The sequence below is a fragment of the Myotis myotis genome, unplaced genomic scaffold, assembly GCF_014108235.1.
Source record: "Myotis myotis isolate mMyoMyo1 unplaced genomic scaffold, mMyoMyo1.p scaffold_m19_p_4, whole genome shotgun sequence".
In the NCBI taxonomy this organism is placed as follows: Eukaryota; Metazoa; Chordata; class Mammalia; order Chiroptera; family Vespertilionidae; genus Myotis; species Myotis myotis.
The window spans coordinates 72637374-72654317 of NW_023416346.1; the positions used below are offsets into that span (position 1 = coordinate 72637374).

At 40.2% G+C, this 16944-nt stretch overlaps 1 pseudogene; it reads right to left on the minus strand.

The window, feature by feature from the left end:
- Positions 1-15766: 15766 nt before the first annotated feature.
- On the minus strand, positions 15767-16424 carry LOC118653465 (annotated as a pseudogene).
- Positions 16425-16944: the final 520 nt, after the last annotated feature.

The following is a 16944-nucleotide window of genomic DNA, read 5'->3' on the forward strand; positions in this document are numbered from 1 at the left end:
AGTTTCTTTCTCTTGCTGTTTTTAAGAGTCTCTCTTTATCTTTTGCTCTTGGCATTTTAATTATGATGTGTCTTGGTGTGGTCCTCTTTGGATTCCTTTTGTTTGGGGTTCTCCGCGCTTCTTGGACCTGTAAGTCCATTTCTTTCACCAGGTGGGGGAAGTTTTCTGTCATTATTTCTTCAAATAGGTTTTCAATATCTTGGTCTCTCTCATCTTCTGGCACCCCTATAATTCTGATGTTGGTACGCTTGAAGCTGTCCCAGAGGCTCCTTACACTATTCTCGCATTTTTGGATTCTTTTTTCATTTTGCTTTTCCGGTTGGGTGTTTTTTGCTTCCTCGCATTTCAAATCATTGACTTGATTCTTGCGCTCCTCTGGTCTGCTGTCGGGAGTCTGTATAATATTCTTTATTTCAGTCAGTGTATGCTTAATTTCTAGTTGGTTCCCCAATATAAGATCGAGGGTCTCATTAGTTTTCTTGTAGATCTCATTAAGTTTATCGGCAGCTTCTAAACAGTTCTTGAGAGACCTTAAAAGTGTGGTTCTGAACTCTGTATCTTCCATTGACAATTTTGTCCTGTTTCTTTGTCTCCGCATTTTGTTATGCTTCCTTGGTGCACCCCCTAGTGGTCTTTGTTCGCAGTCTTATAGTTAAACCTTGTTGTAGCTAATACCAGGGAGGGTTTGACCTCCAGGCCAATTGGCTATGAGAATCAGCTGTGTCTGCAGTGAGAGAACTTCTGTCCTCTAGGGAGGTGCTAATCTAGCCTTTGCCTGAGGCTATCCGGCAAATGCCTCTGTGCAGGGCTTGGGCGGGTGGGTCTCAGGGGATCAACAGGGTGGGCCCGAGAGAGCAGTTATGGCGGCTCTCAGTCCTGTCCCCAGGGGCTCTGCCTCTCTGAGTCCCAGCACCCGCTGCAAAGCTGGGAGAGAAAGCTGCACTCGCTCTGACCAAAGCCAGACAGTCCTGATTCTCCCGTTTGAGTCTGGGTCCCTAAAGACTCGCCCGTATCTGGAGCTCAGAGTCTGCGACTCCCTCCTGATTGAAAACGCCAACCGCGCCCTCCGCCGCCAGTCCGCTCCGCCCACTCCGCACCTCAGAATTTGACTTCAATACTGCGCCTCCTCTGAGTGTCCGTATGCGTTTCTCTTTCCTCCTAGTTGTAGGACTTCCACTCAGCCAGCGTTCCTGTGGTTCTTGGTGATGTCCGTTCTGTCTTTTAGTTTCACTTTTGAAGTAGTTGTTCAAAGCAGCAAACTCCGGCGTTAACCTATGCCGCCATCTTGGTTCTCAATTTTAATCTTCTTGAATTTGGATAGACTTTGCCTGTGTCCCAATATGTGGTCTATCTTTGAAAATGTTTCATGTGTGCTTGAGAAGAATGTATATCCTGTAGTTTGGGGGTGCAATGTTCTGAACATGTCGATGCAGTCCATCTGATCTAGTGAGTCATTTATGATTGCTGTTTCTTTGCTAATTTTTTGTCTAGAGGATTTATCCAGTGATGTTAATGGGGTGTTAAAGTCTCCTACTATGATCGTATTGCTGTTAATCTCTCCCCTGATATCTTCCAGAGTTTTTCTTAATGTGTTTGTGTGCTCCTGCATTGGGTGCATATATGTTTTTCAGAGTTATATCCTCTTGTATCAATCCCTTTAGAATTATGAAGTGGCCTTCCTTGTCTCTTGTTATGGTCTTCACTTTAAGGTCAATTTTGTGAGATATAAGTATTGCTACCCCAGCTTTCCTTTTCATTTCCATTTACCTGAAATATATTTTTCCATCCCTTCACTTTCAGTCTGTATGTGTTTCTTTTTCTGAGGTGGGTCTCCTATGGATAGAATATATATGGGTCATATTTTCTTATCCATTCACTCACTCAATTTATTTTTATTGGAGCATTTAATCCATTTACATTTAATGTTATTATTGATAGGTACTTGTTTATAGCCATTTCTGTACTTTATGCCTGTGTTCCTTCCTCCCTGTCTATTTCTTCTTTTTACAATAGTCCCTTTAGCATTTCTTGCATTGCTGGCTTGGTGGTGATAAACTCCCTTAGACATTTTTGTCTGCGAAGGTCCTGATTTCCCCTTCAATTATGATTGATAACCTTGCTGGATAGAGTATTCTTGGATTCATTCCTTTGCTTTTCATTACATTGTATACTGGCTTGATGGGTTACTGTTGAGAAATCATTTGATAATCTGATGGAAGATCCTTTGTAGGTAACTCTCTGTCTCTTTCTTGTAGCCTTTATGATATCTCTCTTTGTTGTTAACATTTTCCATTCTAATTATGATGTGTCTTGGTGTGGGTCTTTTGGTTTCATCTTGCTTGGGACTCTGTACTTGTGTGACTTTTTTCTTCCCCATATCAGGGAAGTTTTCTGTCACCATTTCTTCAAATAGATTCTCTAATTCTTGCTGCTCTTCTTGTCTTTCTGGCACCCTTATTATTCGTATGTTACTTCTTTTCATGTTGTCCCAAAGCTCCCTTAGGCTCTCCTCCTGCTTTTTAATTTTTTTCTCCAGTTGCTCTTCAAACTGGGCTTGTGTCTCTACCTAATCTACTCACTCACTAATTCGGTCCTTTGCTTCTTCTAGTCTACTTTTGAAAACTTCTATAGCATTTTTAATGTACTTATATAACTTTTGATTTATTCATGATTTTTGCATAGGTTGTTGATTTTCTTTTCTACCCAGTTTATGAACTGTATGACCATTACTCTTATTCCCTTTTCTGTCATATTGCATGCCTCAGTTTCACTTATTTCCTTTATTGGCAAGTCCTAATTTTCTTTCCTCTGGGGATCATTTCATTGTCTCCCCATTCTAACTATCCCCAGAAGGTCCAAGCACTTAGTTGTGGGGGCCTGAGATGTGTGCAGTGAGAGCGTTGCACCACCTGAGTGTCACTGAAGAGCACCAACAGTGAGACTTGTGGCTGCCGTGAGTTGGTGGGAGCCACACACTCTGAGAATCAGAATCAACAGCGTTCAGAGAGGAAGGGAGAGGGATAGAGAGATTGGCTGCCTCCTGCACACCCCCCACTGGGTATCGAGCCTACAGCTCAGGCATGTGCCCTGACTAGGAACTTAACCATGACCTCCTGGTTCATAGGTTGATGCTCAACCACTGAGCCAGGTCAGCTGGGCTGTTTTAACTTTTTATTGCTTTATTTCATCATTAAAAGGTATAATTCCATTTATTTAATCAATATGAAGTTAATGGCTTTTGGCAATATTAAAATTACAATGGTAAATTTTTCTTACAGAAAATTAAAATATATTCATTTTCTACAAAATCGATATATTAAACATCTGGCTACATATTAACATGCCAGAGGTTGTTATTTTTAATGTTAATATTTTTAAATATTTTCTAGTGTGCTTAATAAATGGATAAATAAACTACACTGTATTTATATTAAATTAAAGAGTAATGTTTTGATATTGGTACCTCTTGGGGTTTTTTATCTATGGTTTAGTCCAATAAATTAATAGAAACTAAACTAAGAATCCCACAAGAAAGATATTATCTCTGTTTCTGTGTGTATTTTTCAAACATATATTCCTCCCAAACAAAGCACAATTAAAAAAAGATACTTCCAGTTAGCATTGTAAGATTTTTAAAAATATGTTTTTATTGATTTTTAGAGAGAAAGGAAGTGAGAGGGCTAGAGATAGAGAAACATCATTGATTGGTTGCCTCCTGCATGCCCCCTACTGGGGATCAAGCCCACAACTTGGGAATGTGCCCTGACCGGGAATCAAGCCAGTGACCTCTTGATTCATGAGTTGATGTTCAACCACTGAGCAACATCAGTCAGACAGCACAAATTTTTACTGTAACCTTGTTTTTCTTGTTTTCAGCTGAGGAAATAGTCCTCAAGTATCCTAGTCACATCATTCTTAGTATATGGGCTCATTTTTTTTTTACAGAGAAAAATTGAAGCAAACAGAATATAACATCTTCAACTTCTACCAAACAAGCTCACCCACTTATATTTGTATCCACCTTATCTTTCATTCTTTTTAAAATAGAGGAATAGCTTTTCTTCTAACCCTGTCAATTTTAATTTTGGTTCATACCTCCACTTACTTTCTTTGCACATTACACCATCTATTGTGTCATTTGTCCTTTATTTATTTAACTTATCTTTCACTCAGATTTTTCACATCAGTTTTCATGCTTGTTCAAGTTGTTCTAAACAAACAGCAATAAAGCCACACAAACATAAAGGAGACAAATCAGTTTCTTCTACACAATGTGTCATTCAGTTGCCACTCCTTTCACTTTTGCGGGCAAACTTTTTGAACATGTTTATATATTACAACCATTCTATTCAAGAATCTGTGTTCATGTATGCATCCTTTTGGAGGCTTCAAGGTGGAAGTTGTATATACATTGTCAACTGAGACTGTGATATTATATTGTAGAAAAAAATATTGTTTTTACTTTATTGCTTGTTCATCTCTCGATGTGTTTTGTGTTTCAGCTAACCCATATTAATTATCTTATTGTTTGCATATATGTTGTATTTCTCTCCTAGCTAAAACGTCAACTCTGCACTTTACTTTAAATTATTCTTGTGCTTCAAAAACATTCAAAAACAGCTCTAAAGTCTCAACTTATTTAGAAACTAACCAAGTTACTTCCAGTCCAAATTAATTTCACATTTCCCTTTTAAATGCCTGTTCTAGCATACTTCATTTTGATTTATATTTATTACTTAATATTAATTGTTTAAATTCATTGTTTAAATTTTTTGAATCACAAGACCATGCCAAGGTTAGCTTTGTTTCTGTCTAGCACAAGCACACTCTGTTATATTGTTTTGCAATAACATATTTGCTTGAATTAACAATTTTACAAAGAAGGGAAGAAATTGGCTCTAGAATTATCTACCTCTCTAGAAAATCTATGAGTGCATTTTGATTCACATATAAGCATGAATTATATCTGAATAAAAATTGATGTCCACCTTCCCATAACATACAAAAAGGTAATGAGGGTATAGTTTTATAGCACCAAAGTATTTAAGTGTGGAAAATTAAATAATCACATTACTCTCTGAACCAAGAAATAAATAGACATAAAAATTAGAGATCAGCCCAAGCTGGTTTAGCTCAGTGAATAGAGCGTCACCGAAGTGTCCTGGGTTTGATTCCACTCAAGGGCACATGCCCAGGTTGCTGGCTCAATCCCCAGTAGAGGGCGTGCAGGAGGCAGCCAATCAATGATTCTCTCTCATCACTGATATTTGTCTCTCTCCATCTCCCTTTCTCTCTGAAATCAATAATAATAATAAAATTAGAGATCAAAATGTCAATTGAATTGGTAAGGCTGGGTTGAAGCATGCAGCATGAATTCTCAGGCTGACTCAAACTTGTCTGTCTTCCCAATCAATAAAACTTGTCTACTAAGTTTTAGGTCAAACATCAGGACAAATTAAAGCTCAGTAAGACAGTGGCCCAGACCACCAGCCTCTGTAGGCCTACCACACAGGAAAACAGAGAGGAGAATATACATAACCTAAAGTTCAATCAATCCAAAAGCAAGAACCAAGAACAGGCTGAAACTGATGAGATAAACTATTCCTAACTGGTCATCTCATCATTTACTATAAGCATTTCAGCCTGACATTTTACTTCCTAGAATAGAGGCTGTTCTCTAACACCCTGCACCTTCACATCTTAGAATAGTCTCTCAAAGTAAAATTCTTGTCTTTGCAATAAAATGGAAAATAAAAAGTTTTTTGTTATTATTATTATTGTTTCTCTTTATAATAAATCAGTTTAAGCCATTGAGTTATGCCAGATAAAACTATCTTGAAACATCCTTAAGACCATATATAAAGCTTATATTATTATTACATTACTAGAGGCCCGGTGCACAAAAATTTGTGCACTCAGGGTGTCCCTCAGCCCGGCCTGTGCCCTCTCACAGTCTGGGACCCCTCGGGGGATGACCACCTGCTGGCTTAGGCCTGCTCCGCAGGGGATCAAGCCTAAGCTGGCAGTCAGACATCCCTCTGGCAGTTGGGGAGCCCTCAGGAGATGTCCACTTACCAGTGGGGAGCAGGCCTAAGCTGCAGTCGGACATCCTTAGAGCTGCTGAGGAGGCAGGAGAGGCTCACACCATCACCGCTGTACTGGCAACCATCAGCCTGGCTTGTGGCTGAGCAGAGCTCCCCCTGTGGGAGCGCACTGACCACCAGGGGGCAGCTCCTGCATTGAGCATCTGCCCCTGGTGGTCAGTGTGTGTCATAGTGACCAGTCATTCCCAGTCGTTCTGCTGTTAGGGTCAATTTGCATATTACCCTTTTATTATATAGGAGTGCCTGGCCAGCCTAGGTGAGTGGCTGATGGCTGTTTGCAGGTTGGCCACAGCCCCTTCAAGGTGGGGATCCCTGCTGGGGTGCCTGGCCAGCCTGGGTGAGGGGCTGATGGCTGTTTTCAGGCTGGCCACAGCCCCTTCAGGGTGGGGGTCTCCCCTGGAGTGCCTGGCCAGCCTGGGTGAAAGGTGATGGCCGTTTACAAGCTGGCCACAGCCCCTTCAGTGTGGGGGGTCCTGCTGGGATGCCTTTTATTATATAGGAGTGCCTGATGGCTGTTTTCAGGCTGGCCACCACTCCCAGCCACCCAAGCTCCCAGTGGAGGCTGGCTGGAAGCAGGTATCTGGGATTTATTTGTCTTCTATAATTGAAACTTTTTTTTGCCATGAGCAGAGGCCACAGCGACTCAGGGCAGGCGGGAAGCTTGGCTTCCTCCATCGCCTGGGCAACCAAGCCTCCTGCTTGCTCCAGCTCTGTAGCTGCTGGTTGCCATCTTGGTTGGGTTAATTTGCATATAGTCACTCTGACTGAATGGTGGGCATGGCTTAGGACATAGCAAAGGTACAGTCAATTAGCATCTTTGACTTTTATTAGTGTAGGTTTTAGTCAATGCACTAGACTGATGAAATATTTTGGAGCCGAGGAACTTGTGATGTTCTTCCACTTAAAACACTTAGATGGAAGCCTACTTCACCTACAAAGAAGAATTTCCCTCAATGAAAGCAAGGATTCTTTGATTTCATAATTTTAGAACCCATATTCAAAAATTCTTTGGTATCAAAATGTTTAATTGCCATGAAACATTGAAATATCATATATGAAGGTGATTTTTAAAATAGGTTTTAAAAAAGTCCTCAAGAACACAGAATCAAAGAAAAACATCTACTTTTGCCACAAATGTTCACCCAAACAGAATACATAGCTATTTATTTACAATTTGAAATTAAATATATATCCAACAATTCCTCTAATAATCTGAGAAGAGAGTTTTATGTGATTTTAACCCCTGGAGAAGAGACAATAAAATAACATAGACTACCTACAACTACACATTCTCTCACCACATCATTAGGCAAAGTAGCAAAGACTCCATAGCCAGATTCTCTGGATACTTCAAAGGGAGGAAATAAAACCAAAATGTGATGCTTTCCCTATGCTAAGTAGATTCACAGTTATATTATTCTACTAAGATAATAAAAAGAAAGATTGAAAAAGAACATATTCTGTTGTGAAATATCCTCACAAATGGGAATACCTTAATTAGCTAACTAAAAATAATACAGAAAAAAATTGTATTGTGACCTGGTTCTCTGGAGAATGCTTCGTCTTTTGATTGGGGATTACTTTCCATAGTCTAAAATAATAAGAAAAAGAGCATATGTCTGTGAACACAATACTGTGTGACTTGTATTATAGCCCCAAAATTCAAATGAAAGTGATATTTTATAAAACAAAAATTTCATAATATAATAAAAACTTAGGAATGAGTCACAAACTTAAATACATCAGACAAAACATTGTTTTTAGGCAAATACATCAAAGTGAATGTATTTTAGGCAAACATAATAAAGGCAGAACAGAAATCAAATGTTATAATAACAATAACGATAATAATGAAATTTAACAACAAATTATTTATGTATTATCCATGAAGTGAAGCAGAGAACAACATATAATAGTCTTGTTTCTCATTCTTTTTTAATGGAATTGCTATAAAGGGGCAGTGATACATATGTTTAAGAGCATGAGTCCTGTATTCAGACTCCCTAAGTCTGAAACCCTGTTCCCTTACTTTGACAGGTGATATCACTGGTAAATTTAATCAGTATATGTATCATTTTGCTCACTCACAAAATGGGAATAATAGTAATCTCTTCCACATAGGGATGATGTGAGGATTAAATGAGTTGATATGTGGAAAATATTTAAAGCAGTACTTAACACATGGTAAACACTCAAAATTAGCTTAAAAATATACACTTCTCAATTGATTTTATTCATTTAGCAAAGCAGTTCTATAAGGGATCAGCAAACATATTTATCAATTTGCTCTCTTAGTTTTTCTTACCTATTTTCCCCATGTGTAATATCTCCGAGGCCAGTTATCATCTTATTTAAAAAAAACACATTTTTATTTTTACAGTACTTTTTACAATGCCTTCTGCAGGCTTGCTTCTCTAGAAAATAGATGAGATGAAGTGGGAGGTATGAAAGCATTATTGGGACAGAAAAAGTGGAGGGAGTAAGATCAGGTAGGGGAAATTATATATATATATATATATATATATATATATATATATATATAGAGAGAGAGAGAGAGAGAGAGAGAGAGAGAGAGAGAGAGAGAGAACCAAGGTCCATAACATCCAAACGACCAAAGACTCAACTGACCGGAAGTAAGTCCTGCAGTCAGGGCTGGGCTGCTGGAATGACCCAGCAATGACAGGCCCAGAGAGAGGCCAGGAGAGAGAAGCAGGGTCTGATCCATAGCCTCCATGGCAGCTGTTGATCAGCACTTGCCTCTCTCTTTCTCTTCGGGCCTGGCCAGCAGCCACACCTCTCTTTCTCTCAGGCCTCTGTTGGGGCTGCTGATCAACCCTGCCTCTCTGATCAGGCCCATTGATAGGCCCAGAGATGCTGACAGGCATAGAAACTGACCAATCAGAACCAAGTCTGGGTGAACTGCAAAGAACCAATGGCTACCTAGGAGGCAGAGCTTTTGATGCTGACTGGCATAGAAACCATCCAGTCAGAACCTAATCTGGGTGAACTACGAAGGCAGAACCTAAGGTGGAGGTTGAGGAGGGGTTTTAAGGGCAACAGATGTTTGGTGTAAGGTGTAAGAAAGTGGTTCATTTTTTTAATACCGGTTTGGCAGTATAGTGCATACTGCTGGCTATCAGTCCAGATATAGGGATTAGGTATTTTTGTCTGCCAAGAAAATCTCCTCCTGATGGAAAAGGCTCCCCTCCCCATTTAAGCAGTCCTATCCTATATAATCTACCTATATTACTAAAAGGCTAATATGCTAATTTAATCGGGCCTACCGGCCATCTTCAGGATGTCCGACTTCCTTCCAGACAAAGCCATGGTGGTGGGGGCCGAGGCAGAGGCTGTTAGGGGCGATCAGGCCAGCAGGGGCGGGCAGTTGGGGGTGAGATCAGGCTGGCAAGTGAGGGCAGTTGGGGGCAAGATCAGGCCAGCAGGGGAGGGCAGTTAGGGGTGTGCTGGAAGCCAGTCCACCCTTACTGCTTGACACAGTCATTGCAGGAAAGAAACATCTGCACAGCATATGTTTCAAGGGACCTGGCGTATATGGCATACTGTTCTTAATATGTTTGCTCCCCTTCTTAGCGCTATGTGTTTTAACGAAGGTCACCTCTCCGAGAAAGGTTGTTTCCCCAGGTGGGGATTTTTTCCCTGGAGTTAGGGATTAACAGGACTAAGGAAGAGAATAAATCAGCGAAACACCCTAGTGTGACAGAAATACCATGTACTACTTATGAAGAACTTGGACTAAGACTGTTGGCAATAAATTTGGGACTTCTTGGGCCCACATCCCCAGGGGTCTGCCCACCAGGGAAAGCACCAAAGCCTATACTTCTGGAGACCCCCTGACACAGGGCAGTCCCAGGGAAGGCAAGCAGCGAGTCTGGGAGGACATAACCTTTAATGGGTAGGATAATCTCCTTCAGTCACTCCCTTGTAGCTTATCAGTAGAGCAGTGACCTTGTAATAGCCCTTATAATGGAACACAGAGATTAACCTAGATAGGATTAAACTCAACAGAACTAGATTAACAAACGCCCTAACCTTTGGAATAGAATGGATAGGATTAAAATCAACTGGTATAAATACAGATGTAACAGGACAATATAGAACCTGGCTGGAGAACCTGGCTAGAGAACCTTGCTATGCTGATCAACTGAACGCTGTCTCCATGTCCTTCATTCTTCGCCGACTCCGTCCATACCTTTGGGAACCCCTGGACCTGCTGGGGTTGGACCCCAACAGGGGTGATCAGGTAGGCAGAGGCAGTTGGGGGCAAGATCAGGTCAGCAGGGGAGGGCAGTTAGGGACAATCAGGCTGTCAGGCAGAGGCAGTTAGGGGCAATCAGGCAGATAGGCAAAGAGTTTAGGGGTGATCAAGCAGGCAGGCACAGGGGTTAGGGGCAATCAGGCAGGCAGGCAGGTGAGCAGTTAGGAGCCAGCAGTGACAGATTGCAAAAGGGATGTCCGACTGCTGAGATTGGGCCTAAACTAGCAGTCGGACATCCCCCAAGGGGTCCCCAATTGGAGAGGGTGTAGGCTGGGCTGAGGAAACACCCACACACAGGTGCACGAATTTCCTGCACTGGGCCACTAGTTAGATAATAATGCAAAACTTACAAAAGTTTCTGCCAGACCAATGTGTAGCTCCATAGCAAAGATTACTCATTAGAGGAGTACCATGCTGAATGGAAATTATGAGATCCTTGTATCACCATCTTTCTCTGTCATTAGCACCACCCCAAGAAGAGCATGTCAGCTTGATAGCTAAGATGGACCCTGAAGGAGTTAAAGAGAGGGTGATTAAGGAGAACCTGTCAGCTAACCACACTCCTCACATCTGAGCAGCAAGAACTTTCTTGCTTGGAGATCTGAGCAGCACATCACATCAGCCTGTCTGACACAGTTACTGATATAGTGACTAAGTGAATAAATGGTTAACTGGTTATGTAATTTTTTTCAAGGAAATATTTTGAGTAAAGGGTAGATCTATGACTTAAATGTTCTAACTCTAATGTTCATGTATTTAACTGTTCTTTCAAACATTGACAAAGAAAAAAAATTGGAGCCATTATGTGTTCTTGGTGATAGTGCTGTTTATGATTTAGGACTCAAATTCAACAGTCAGTTTGATTGGGTTCAAATATTGAGTCAGTCACTTACTAAGTCTGGGACCTTGGGCAAGTTATTTAACTTCTCTGTGGTTATTTTGGTGTTTGTATAATAAGTAATAGCCATTACTACCTTTGTTGCTAATAACATCTTTGTACTAATAGCTAATGCTTACTGTTTACTAAGTACCAGACCCTTGTTCCTTATCTCTCACTGTAGATAGATAGATAGATAGATAGATATATAGATAGATAGATGATTGATAGATAGATGATAGATAGATAGATAGATAGATAGATAGATAGATAGATAGATAGATAGTTAACACATAGATATTCTTACAACACTATGATGTAGACATACATTTTTTTCACAAATTTACAGATAAGGAAGCTAAGGCTCAGAGACATAACTTGCACAAGTCTCATGTTTCTCAGAATGGGAAGCAGTGGAGCATGTTATCATAAACATTGCTTATAGAGAGATTTTATGGAAACTTAAAATAGATATTTTTGACATTTTACAATCAACTACTCCTGAAATATGTTCAGAGTATAGGTGAATTACACTAATCTATTGAAAATCAGTTTAACTTGTATAGATGTATCCATGTTGTAACCAAAAATATATGTAACACTATAGCAACAATGTAGAAAGAATTATTACTCGATAAAAGCCATGATATATTATATATGTTATAATTTTTATTCTGATGGATTAACACTCATCATTATAAAATATTCATCTTCATCTCAAAATAGTTATTAAAATATATTGCCTGATAACATTGCCACTCCTCCTTTTTAATTTTGTTGTTTGACATATATTTTTGCTACCTTTAATTTTCAATCTACACAGATGTACTGTTGACTGTTGTAGAGGTTAACAGTATTGTAAGCTAGGAACAATGTCCTTCATATAAAGAAAATATTATGGAGAGCTGGCACAAGTTGCAAAAAAATTTAAGAAACAATTAATTCCCAGATCCAACAGAAGGCATAAGTCTTGAGAGTATACTATGTCCCAGTGGTTATAATGCTTATTGTTAATTTGGTTGTTAAGGCTGAAATAAACTTTCCAAACTGAAAAAAAATTTTTTTTCAATCTATCTTTATAACTGAACCAAATTTTATCTTCTGCACAAAACATATAGTTGTAAATTGCTTTATGTCTAATGTGTCCATCTTTGCCTTTTGATTGCATTGCTTAATTAATTCACATTTAATGTTAATATTGATATATTTGGAAATATGTTAGCCATATTGCTTTTCTATTTTTATGTTTCATTTATTTTCCCCATTCTGTTTTAATGTTTTTATTTATGTTAAACTAATATTTCTACTATAATATTTTAGTGGTCTTCATCATTTTTCACTATATTTTTAAGCTTATTTTCTTAGTAGTTGCACTAGGTTGTACATATTCACCTTACCTTATTAGCACCCACTTTAGAGTTAGACTACCTTAATTCTATGAAGGGATGATACTATCACTCCTGTAAAACTTTGTCCTCTTTTCCTTTTTTGTGTTATTCTCACTATACACTAGAGTCCTGGTACATGAAATTCGTGCACTTGCGGGGCTCCCTCAGCCCGGCCTGTGCCCTCTTGCAGTTTGGGAGCCCTCAGAGGATATCCAACTGACAGCTTAGGCCCGCTCCCCATGAGCCCGGCTTCTGTCTGAGCAGTGCTCCCCCTGTGGGAGTGCACTGACCACCAGTGGCCAGCTCTTGCATTGAGCGTCTGTGCCCTGGTGGTCAGTGTATGTCATAGCGACCGGTCGTTCCACTGTTCTGTCAATTTGTATATTCCCCTTTTATTAGATAGGATGGTGTCTGGAGTTCAGCAGATCTGAGAGAGAGATCTGAGTTTCCAGGTATCATAGTAGCTGATTAAAGCAGCACTGAGCCAAAATGAAAGTGACAGTGACAGTGAAGCCTTTAATCATTTACTGCAAGGGTATAAGCAAGAGTCTAAAACTGAAGAAAGCACCAACTCTCCCATTTTATTTTTCCCCATAGATCAGCATGCTTGTTGAGTGGCAAGTGGATCAGCACAAACATTGAGGTCTTCTCACTACTGAAAGCCCCAAATAAAAGACCCAGCTGTTGTTTGAACTCTGGGGCCCAAAGAACAGTTAAAGAAAAGAGCTAGGATTAAACAGGTATTGAGTACTGAGTTAGATTAGAAAAAAAAAAGTATTCAAGGTTTTCTCCTCCTTCCCTCATAAGGAAGTTACAGCAGAAGTACCAGACAAGGACTTTATCCAAAGGCCTCATATAAAGACCTTTAGGAATGCGCTGGTCAGGTGGCTCTGTTGGTTGAAGTTTTATCCAGTGCACCAAAAGATTGTGGGTTCTATTCTGTCAGGACACATGCATAGGTTGCGGATTTGATTCCCAGTCTGGGTGTGTGCAGAAGACAACCAATTGGCGTTTCTTTCTCTCTCCCTTCCTCTCCCTCTCAAAAGTAATAATAACATTTTTAAAAGACACTTAGGACTGAAGGCACCTGGCTTAGAAATATGAATACGGGTAAGAGAATAATTGGCCAGAATAGCCTGAGTTCTTGACTGCTACTTCCTTTAAAGACTGCAATGCACTGGCTATGGGCCAAGTCTGATGTGGAGAGAGCAGCTCTGCCCAATGAGAACTGTTAGGTAAAGCCTTTGCAATTTCCTGTGGTTGGGTCTGAAAATCACAGAATTTTTTTTTGGCTAGGACTCAGACTTCACAACTCTACCCTTGATTTTTCAGGACTTGATAAAGAAATAGACTATCCTATAATGGACCCAAATTGGTTGGGTTTTGAAGGGCTGTGACAAAAAACAGGTAATTAGTTTGAAGCAACAGTAGGCCAGAACTGTGATCAAAATCACTGAAAATTAGCCCTGGCTGGTGTTGCTCAGTTGGTTGGATGTCATCCCATGCACCAAAAGGTTGCTAGTTTGATACCTGGTTAGGGCACATGCCTGGTTTGCAGGCTTGATTCCGGCAGGAGGTGTGCAGGAGGCAGCCGATCCATGTCTTGCTCTGACATCAATGTTTTTCTCTCTTTCTCCCTCTCCCTTACTCTCTAAAAAGCAATTAAAATATTTTTAAAAAGTAAAGAGTAAAAATTACCTTTAAAAAATTCACTGCAAATCAGATGAGCAGGCCCACCTGAAGGACTGAATGTAATTTTGAGCCCTAACAGTTACCAAACCAGAAAAAGATGTTCCATAGCCCATTAAGGTATATTTTAGAGAGCCAGGAGAATCCCTCTTTAAGTTTTTCTAAAAGGCACTTTTATTTTTGTATTTAACCTGACCGAAGGCATCAATTTAATCACAGCACAAACTCTGACCTGTAAATTTAGGCTGACCTGGATGCATTCCAGGTATGTGGCAGTGTCATCATAGGGTACACATACAAAAAGTACAATCCCAGAGGATATATGTAGTCTCCTCACTTGGAAATAAAAAGTTTGCAGCATTATGGCAACCCAGGCAGCACATACATTATTCAGGAAGCAGTTATATTAGCAGGACTTTAAATATGGCCTCCCAACCAGACCTTCTGCTCTGGGGTTTCCAATCCACTCCAAATAATTCAGCTTAGTCCTTAGTTTAAGATGAGCTGATTGAGACACCCAGTTCTCTAATGTTCTGTTTATCTTTGATATCAGTCAATTGGTCTCTTGAATGAGGATGACATGTGGAGATGTTTTGAGTGGAAAGTGCAGGAACTGTGGCCAACCGCCTTTTCCCACAGGTTTTTAGGTGCCATGTTTTAGGTTTTTGTTATTGTTATTATCAGTGTATTCCATTCAATAGTTAAAACTACATTTTTAAAGCATCTCCTATTTTTATCTAGCTGCTTTGTCTGGAAAGGTGTACACAAGAGGAATAAAAACATTTTTACGGAAAGAAATTTTAATAAATATATATCATATTTGCTCTGGTTGGGTGGCTGAATTGGTAGAAGCATTGTCCTGTGCACCAAAAGGTTGTAGGTTTGATTTTCCATCAGGACACATCCCTAGGTTGTGGGTTTGATCCTCAGTCAGGGCACATATGGGAGGCAAGCGATAGATGTTTCTCTCTCATCTCTCTCTCTCTCTCTCTCTCTCTCTCTCTCTCTCCCTTTCTCTCTCCCTCTTTTCCTTTCTCTTTAAAATCAATAAAAACATATCATTCAGGTGAGTATAAAATATAACTATCATATTTAGGAATTAGTATAAATCCTAATTATCAACTTAAAAATTAGCCTGCTATATTTGGTCAAACATTTAATTAACTCACCCCTAATGCCTTGGCAGAGCCAGACCAAATGATTCCATGGGCCGCGAGACGCTCCCTACCCCTGGTTTAAAGTGTTCCACATGCTCCTTTGTAGTGGTCCTAACTACAGAAATTACTGTAAGGGCTTGTGTGCAAAGGCTAGCAGTGGTGTTCATCCAGTTTTTTAATTTTTAAATTCAGAAACTTTAAACAACTTGAAACCAGTCGCGCTGAGTGGCAGGAGACAGTAGAGGAGAGAATACTTGCCAGCCATACTCTCCCATTTAGTATTCTTCAGCTTCTGCTGCTATGGAACCCATGCTCACCTCTTTGTAATCTTTCTCTAGAGCTGCCACATCCTCCTGGGCGTTGGTAGCCCTCCCCTTCCTCCATGTCTTCCCCTATATGCCAGTGCACAAGACTTGCACTGTGTACATGAGATCAAACTTGTAGTCGCAGGCCTCAGCGATGGTGATGGTATTTATTCAACACACACATAGCTCTCTGAATCTTGACCAGGTCTCCTCCTGGGGATGATGGTGGGAAACTGGTAGTTGATGCCCTCCTTAAATCCAATTAGGAACCAATCCACAAATTAGATGGTGTGCTTGGTCTTGATGGAGGTGATGGCCTTGTTGACATCTTCTAATATCATGTCCTCCCTGGACAACATGCAGCAGGCCATGTATTTGCCATGGTAAGAAGCACACTTAACTATCTGGTTGGCTGCCTCAGAGAAGGCATCGGTGATCTCTGTCACAAAGAACTGTTCATGGTAGGCCTTCTCAGATGAAATGACTGGAGAATAGGTGACAAAGGGGAAGTGGATGCAAGGATATAGGACCATGTTAGTGGAGAATTTTATCAAGCCCTGTTAAATTTCAGGGAGTCTGAGAGAGGAGGCATGATTTGCCCAATCAGTTTATTAAGGCTGGTGTACATTGGCTATATTAACACTAATAATATATTTCATAGTGGAGACCATTTAAATGAAAGTTTGTAGGGAACCAAAGGGACCCACCTATACTTGAGCTCAAATAAAGAAATGTGTTGTGGTAGTTTTAAACTCCAAACCAGAGAATTTTATTTGTTTAACACTCATCTTTATGCCATCAATTGTGGGGGACACAGTCACTTGTACACTGGTATCTACAAAAACCCCCCAAATGCAATTCTTTTTTTTTTTTCCCTTTTGAACTCTAACCTTGGCATATGGTCTGTGGTCCTCCTTTGGGACAAAAGGACATTGGCAAAACACTTAATCTTGTTTATTTCTGAGAGCTAAGAGACCCAAAAGACCAGCAAGGTCCCGTTCCCAACATCATGGCCATGGAGGAGGTGAGAAGGATACAGAACCCTTGTCAGGGTTGCCTGACAGAATTTGGTCCTAAGTTTTCTGGGGTGGGTATGGGAGACAGTGGAAATCCAGATGGAGCAGCAGAATAGGGAAAACAGCTATTTC